Below are 7,889 nucleotides of genomic sequence, written 5' to 3'. Positions count from 1 at the left end.
CTAATATTTTTATTGAGTGACCATTAATGGGTTATGTTTGGAATACAAAATGTATTATATTGTTATATTGTTTGTAAGGTTTTCCTTTTTTTTTCTTTTCTTTAGGATCTTGTATTCACAATCAAAATAATTTTTACAAGTCTTTCTTTATACAATCAAAACGCCTTTTTTTCTTTTTTTTTTAAACTGACCATAAGTTAGGTATAAATATACAGTTAGTTATAGTGATGGCTGCGTTTCATTTTTTTTTTCTTGATTTGTTTCGTCACTATCACTAGCTTAAGAATGTTCCAGATTCATTTACAAACATTTATATTTCTGGGTTTTTCAATGTTTTTTTTTTATGGCTCTGCTGCACCATTTCATTTCACGAATAAGAAAAAGATCCCAGTTTAATCATATTTTGAAAGTTGGATAAATTTAGTAGCATTCTCATTTTTTTTTTTTTTTCTTTTTTATTTTCTCCTATTTTTTCGAAAAAAAATTTAAAAAGTAGAAAACTAATCGTCTACGCGCACTGTTTTTTATAGGATACCACCCCATTCTTTATTCCCCATAAGTTCTGATTAATTATTAAAAAACTTTTGCAAACATGACGAGAATAGGATAAAATAGTTCACTTTAGTTTCACAAGAAAACATAAAATTGCAACTAGTTCAGTATTATTTTCTTTTTCTTTTCTCCTTTTAAGCTCCGCTCAAACTGAACACTTCTAATGGCAAAATCAGACTCTCCTCAACCAAAAAAAAGCTAAGTTCACCACCACCGAATCTTACGCATTATTCTTTTTCTTTCTTTTTCCTCTTTGTTTTTTCTCTTTGCATGGATAGCGGCGAGCCGCTATTTGCAAAAATCACGCGATGTCGTATAACGGCATGCCATTACTACGACATTTCTGGCAACAGCAGACCGACAGATACCCACCCTGAATTTTGTTCGCGGACGTTACAGAACCTCTAAATTTTAAATTTTCCATCAAAAACTTATGACATTTATCTGAAATATAGTTTATATTTGCAACTAACGACTTATCTATATCCGAATATATGGGTGAAGTTCAGAACACGCTACAATGTAACCTGCATAACCTGCTGGCTTAGTTTTTTTGGGTCCCTAAAACGCTCATTTTAAATTATTCTAATTGCTTAATTCTTTCCCTTAACTTCGTCCTTGATTTCTTTTTGTAATTCCGTCTCGCTAATTACATAAACCTTATGAGTTTCCTCAATTTTCTTCCTACATACCTCACTACGTTTAACTACTTCAAAATCATACCGTTTTTCTTTTCTCTTCTTGGTCACTAAATTGAGCAAAACGTTTGAAAGTTATGTCACTAGGTCTTCTTAAGCACTTCGTAATGTTATTAGCGTCATTGCAGTTTCTGTCTCCTCTTCTATATTAAGTTCTACCTTGGCCAAATTAATTAAATTTTTATATAAATCCCTTCTTGAAGGGAATGTTTCCCACGCCTGAACTACAATGAGGGCACCTTTAAGGAACCTTCTCTGCCCTATGTAATTTTTAGCAAAATGTTTTTCGCAAACAAACATAACCTTTTTAGTCAACTTGACTACTAACCAAGGCGCTCATTCTCTCCCAACCTCGCCCTCAGACACTTGATCTGAGAAGGCTATTAAATGAAATTGTCTTGTTTCCTGAGGCTGCGCGTTTACGTACCGCACACCATGTTGGAGGCTTCGCATGGTAAATAGTTTTCCCTAGAGAATCTATTGACATGTATATAAAAAATTGTTGGATTAATTTTCATTGGAATCAATGAACCTTCAATTTTGCTTATGCATACCTTGGATGTTACACATGAACGAAATAAAATATACATGCCAGTCTTAAATACAATAAATGAACCGGTTATAGCGACGTAGTTAGTATAGGCTTTATTCTACTCTAGTATAGGCTTAGTATAGTCGTTGAAGCTTTGTAGAAGGCCCTGGACTCAATTCTGAACGAGTTCATGTATAATATACAACTTACTTAAAGTACATTTAGAGGTTCGGTTTCAATGCGGCGCGGGTTCACATATCATTTACTTTTGTTAAGTGACTCGTTGGGCAAATTCGAAAATTGACAAATGAGAACTTGTGATTGTAACTGATATAAGAATTGTCAGATGCAAAGTTGGGTAATTTAATATGAAGTCATTCCTAGATAAATATTTCTGACAGAAGCAATTTTGCTTTTCAATTGAAACATATAATTGTGTGAACAAAAAATGTGGTATTCGAAATTATTACTTTGTTACATTATAATACTTTTAAGCTGCGATGAAAAGATAGAATACTTGCATTTCACATTGAAAATTGCATTACACAGGTAAGTATGAAAATTAGAATTCTTATATACGAGTTGTGTAATTGGTCAAGAATTCCAATTTGTTAACGTCATTCTGTTTAGTTTGCACCATTTTACTGACACCAATATTTGAAGGTTTTTCTTCTTGCATATATATCCCAGTTTTTTTAGAAATTCACTGATTTTAGCTATAATGTACTTTTATTAGGTTTAAATCTTAACGTAAGAAATTTTTAGCATATATTCTTAGTAGGACTAAGTTTTAATTACTACTTTTGGTAAGACATTTTCTTAGTTGAATTTGAGTGTTAATTTCCGGTTTTAAAAATACGTTTTTACTTAGGCTTAAATTGTTATTTCCAATAACGTGTTTTCACTTGGGGTTGAGATCTAATGTCAACTTTTCTGTCATACATTTTTTTTTTTAATTTTTGATAATTACTTTGTCAATTTTACATTAAGCAACACCCTGAACACTCTGACTACTCTCGTTGATCTCCTTTTTCTTTCTCATCTTCAAGCTAATTTTATTGCCAAAACCTATAAGCTATACGAACGGACTTCGGATTTTTTTTCTCTCTTCATAATTCTCTCCCTAAACAGTACTACTGTGGGAGCGAAGAAACAAGAAAAGAGATCTTACTTTATGGAACTCCGTTAGTATGAATAACGCTACACTTTTTGTGAAGACGGGGGATAAAGCCGACCAATGAAAAGCCCCTACACGTATATACGCGGTCGTCATAAAGTATATCTACTCTTGTACGTTCACGTGCATTTTGCACAGGAACCGTTAAATATGCTGATATTATCTATTGCTATTAAATTAGCCGAAAGTTATTCCTACATAAAGTAGGAAAATAGTAAAGTATTGTAGTGTGATCGCATACCGTCGTATGCATCCACTTTGAAGTGCGACAAAATTTTTGTTTTACTTTTTTTACTGGCTGGGTATTGCATTACGAAATGCAATACGATGCCAGGCGCCCTAATTAAAATAATTGATAACGTGAGCATAAAATCACCTATAGATTTTAGTATAAATAACGCATCTGGCAAATAAAGAATTTAATTGTTTCAAAGCAATTCCAATGGAGCGTTTCATTCGCTAATGGTCAAAAGGCGTTTAACTCGCCCAAGCTATAAAATTAGGGGCCGTCTCTTGCCGAGCTCTATTGGCACCATATGAGACGAATAGACTTGGCGTTCTGCAGCCGAGAAGATTAGGGTCAAAACCGCAGCAGTGTACTGCGATACCAAATTCAATAAATAAAAACCTTTACAGTATATTCAACATATATACATACGATCTATTGCCGTACCTTTTGCTGAATTTTGGCCGCACGTTGAGTCCCATTTTTGTGTATTTGTATGAAATTGTCTGATTTGTGTATTAAAACTATATATATCACAGAGAATTCATATGCCGCAAACGGATATACGCACGTGTTATTTAGAAGCTAGCTAAGTCGGCAGTAATCGCAGAGGGGTTCTATTTTTATCTCAAAGACACTTCGCAGACGATTGGTTGGAATTGGTTTTTTTATTTATAGAAATAATATGAAACAAGTAACAAAAGTATATTCAGACGCAACCGAGTCTTATACCCGTCACCGTTATCCTAGAGAAGACATAATATTTAAAAAAACTAAATTTTCATGCTCCATATTATGTAGAGGGCACGGCTGTTTTTTTATGTAAAAAAAAAATTCAATTTTTATACATTATAATATCGGGTAGGCGTGATAATTTTTCCATTTTTATACATACGGTTTGGCTGTGTTCTTCCACCAATTTAGTCCTTTTTCAAATCCAGGCTACGAGTAAGAATTTCCAATGTTTCTGCCGAATTTGGGACGGATACCTTTATTTTGGCAGCCAGGGGAATGTTTAGAACAGATATTATACAGATGGACAATTTAAAATTTGAATCTACTCAAGGATGTATATACTTTGTGGGGACTCTAAAGCTTCCTTCAGGGCGTTGCAAACTTTTTGATCTCTTATCCTTCGATGATGGATGTAAAAATGCTTTTAAATATATTTTTGCTGTAAAAAACTAAAAATAACGAATAAAAAATTGAAGCTTTTGGTTTGCAATACAAATGAACTTACTGACGGTATGTACAGTAACAGTTAAGCCTCGTCTAGGTCACTCCACTTTATTAGCCACATATTTGCCTTTATTTGAAGAGACAGACTGCTATCGCAATCAGTTACCCACCTCTAGCAGTAGATAAGAAAGTGTCAGGCAATTTGCGTTACCCAAAACCATTGGGTCGATAAAGATTTATAGTGGATTATAATGCTTCTTAATACGGTATAAATTCTACTGTAATATAAACTTAATGTAACAATAAACTCCCTCTATACCATACCATATCGCCCCGTCCAATTATAGTCTCACTTTGATGATAATACTCCCAAAGTTGTGCATTTCCAGGTAAAGGATTTTATGAAAACTGGCATGTGGGAGAATACCCAAAGCATCACAACATGTGATCCCAACTTAGTATTTACTTACAATTTACTTCCTGGAGATTTAATGATTTTTCAGCTATTTCAGCATTTCGTAAAGTGTAGAGCTAAAGTATATAATATTACATTCTTCAACAACCAGATCAAATTTTTGACAGTCTCATGTTGATCTAGTTGTTGTATGCCTGTAGAGAACCTTTCGTTTCCTACGAGATAATTATTACCAAATTCACTTTCATTTTTAAGATATCTACCATAAAAATTCGAAAATTTAATTTGCTAAAAATCGTTAAATAAAGGAATAGATTATTGTTATTAATTAAGTGTGCGAACCGTACCGCGACTTAGAAGATCTATTGTACTCGCCCATGCCCCTCACCCTCCAGTTTTGGGATTCTTATGGATGCCGCCACATTGTTTGGATCGAAACACCATACGTTGGCCGACTCGCCAAACGCGCGGTATCTGGTTCTACAGATGGCCTGACACATACTATATGATGGGCTGAGAGAATCTACATGAATCGGAATCGAATGTGCTCATATTTTCCAGATGATACCATAGAGAATTATAACCTGTGTAGAAGACCGCGAAAAAACGTAGGTCGCTTCTTCTTAATTCCAGTAGCTTATATGAATCCCATACCATACCAGAAGTTTATCTGAATCTTTTTACTTGCCGCTGTCCTACGCCTTTCTTCTTATTGGAATCCGATTGTTTTTGTGTCTATTGCAATACCAGCTTTTTATATGGTTTCTTGGTACGCCGTAGTATGGTTCGGGATCTGTTATGGCCCCGAGGGATCTCTGCTGGTTAGACAGACACCCCTTTCGTTGCCCTCAATATCCGAAGTACCAAGCATCCATACTAGGTGCACACCGTTTAGCCTGCCTCGCCCATTCAGTATTTGAAGGCGTTCCAACACAGGCCTACATGTTATCATTCGCCTCTTTAGACACTTTAAGGTGGCTTGAGTGTCGGAGTAAATGCAGATACGCTCTCTCTTGCACTGGCTTCTTAAACATTCAGATGGAAATTTGGCGATCGCGTAGACTTCTGCTCAAAATATGAAGGAACTATATCTCATTGATATGACTTTCTAAAAACTCGGGCCACAAACCCTAGGCATAGATTTGCCATTTTCCAATTTTAAACGTTCGGTGTACCACGTTCCTTGTTTCCACCCAGTGTTCAAAAGGTTGCTCCTCTCAGTTCGATGTTGGTGGGACTGTACTGGCTTTTCACCACATTGATCCGATATCTTGGCAAAACGTACTTCTATGAGAATTTTCAATACCTCTAGACAATGTAAGTGCGCTTTCTCTCTTCAGTAAAAAAAAAGGTGTTATGCCCAGCAGCGCTTATAAGGCATTTCAGGGGCAGGATCCCATCGCACTGGTCATGACAAAGCAAGCGATACGGGCTTTGTTTAATGTCGTCGTGGCCGTTTTTTGCTTTACCTTAGGCCACCAGGTAACACTGCATAGGTTAGCATGGGAAGAATTATGGTGATATAAGAGTAGTGGATCACTTTTGGGCTTATATCCCATGTTTTACCGTGAAAACGTTGACGGACAACGAGTACCGTTGTCGCCTTTTCCGTTACCCATCTTAAATGAGGATTCCATGTCAAGCCTCTATCAAAATAGCCACCCCGGCATTTCACCACATTTGAATAGTCAAGGACAACATCATGTAGTTGGACGTTGTCCAATGTTAATTTCCTTTAACCTGCCACCATTAGTGGGTTTTGCCTAAGGCTTTTTAGATGCGTTCGGCAAGTATTTGTTCATGCTAGAGTCCCAAAAAAACTGTCAAATCGTCTGCATAACCTGGTATTTTCAATCCCAGATTGTCTAGTTTCACTAGCCGCTCATCTACAACTACGGTCCAAATAAGACGAGAGAACATGTTTCCTCTAATCTGTAGCCGCTTATGACGTCTTATCGAAGGCCCTCCGTATATCGACGAAGAGAACAAAAGCTACTAGCTTGGCTACTAGCGCCCCCTCGATAATACCGGTCAGCTCATGAATTGCCCTCGTCCTTATTCCCAAGTAGGCTTCCCTAATGAAGTTATCTAAAGTTTTCTCCATAGAAAGGGGCTTAGGTAGATGGGTCTATCCGATTTCGGCTTATTTTGCTCCTTGCTTTCGGTATAAAGACCACTCTAGCCTTGGTCCAGTCCTGAGGTACATATCCCGTTACAAGGATAGCCTTTTAAGGCGGAGAAAGTTGTAAGACGAGACTTTCTACGCCCCGTTGGAGTAGGCGTGGCCTTATTCCATATGTTACCGGAAAATTATGGGTCGAAACCTTTCACGATCCATTGCATCCGTTCCGCGAAGAATATTTTGGCAGCGTGACTACGGTCCATAGAATTCGTCGTGTCTTTCTCCGAGGTACCACTGGTCCCCTAGTCTTGCATTCCATAGACATCCCGAAATATGGATCTTCATTGGTATCCAACCAGTTTCATCGGGTCATTCATTGTAATATGCACTTGGTTTCTTTAGAGCATATTTCATTGCTGTGGTCTGTAAGTAGAGTTTTATGGAACAGCCCTGCGTCTAAAAGACTATTTATGTCTTCACAATGCTGTCTCCACCATCGCGGTCGCTTCGATCGCCTCAGCTTGACGTTATATTTCGTGAAGGCTACGTAGTACTTAGCCCAATTACAGGTTCTTTTAGCCCTGTTGAACAACTTCCTGGCCTGGGATCGGAGCTTTTGAATCCTCTGATTACACCAAGTTACGTCGCTCGTATCCTTTTTGCCCTTTAGGGAGCAGCTTTCTTGATACGTCTTTTTTATGTTTAAACGGCCTCCCCACTGTTAGAGAAATGCGCAGACGTGTTTGCGTTGTGAGAGAGTAGAAAGCGATACATATTCCAATTCGTGCATTTGGGATTTCTGTAGGTGTGGCATGACACCGTGTAGGCCACAGTGTTGAAGTGTATGCGTTTATGGTCCGACAATGAGACCTCACTTCATACATGCCATCTTAACATAAAGGAACCCAGGCAGAGTGGTGAGAGTAAGATCTAACACCTCCTTTTTGGTTGCGTTTCTGAAAGTGGGCCCCTACCTCGATTAAGAATA

This window comes from Glossina fuscipes, unplaced genomic scaffold (assembly GCF_014805625.2).
Source record: "Glossina fuscipes isolate IAEA_lab_2018 unplaced genomic scaffold, Yale_Gfus_2 60, whole genome shotgun sequence".
Taxonomy (NCBI): domain Eukaryota; kingdom Metazoa; phylum Arthropoda; class Insecta; order Diptera; family Glossinidae; genus Glossina; species Glossina fuscipes.
Note: the sequence above shows the minus strand (reverse complement) of the source record.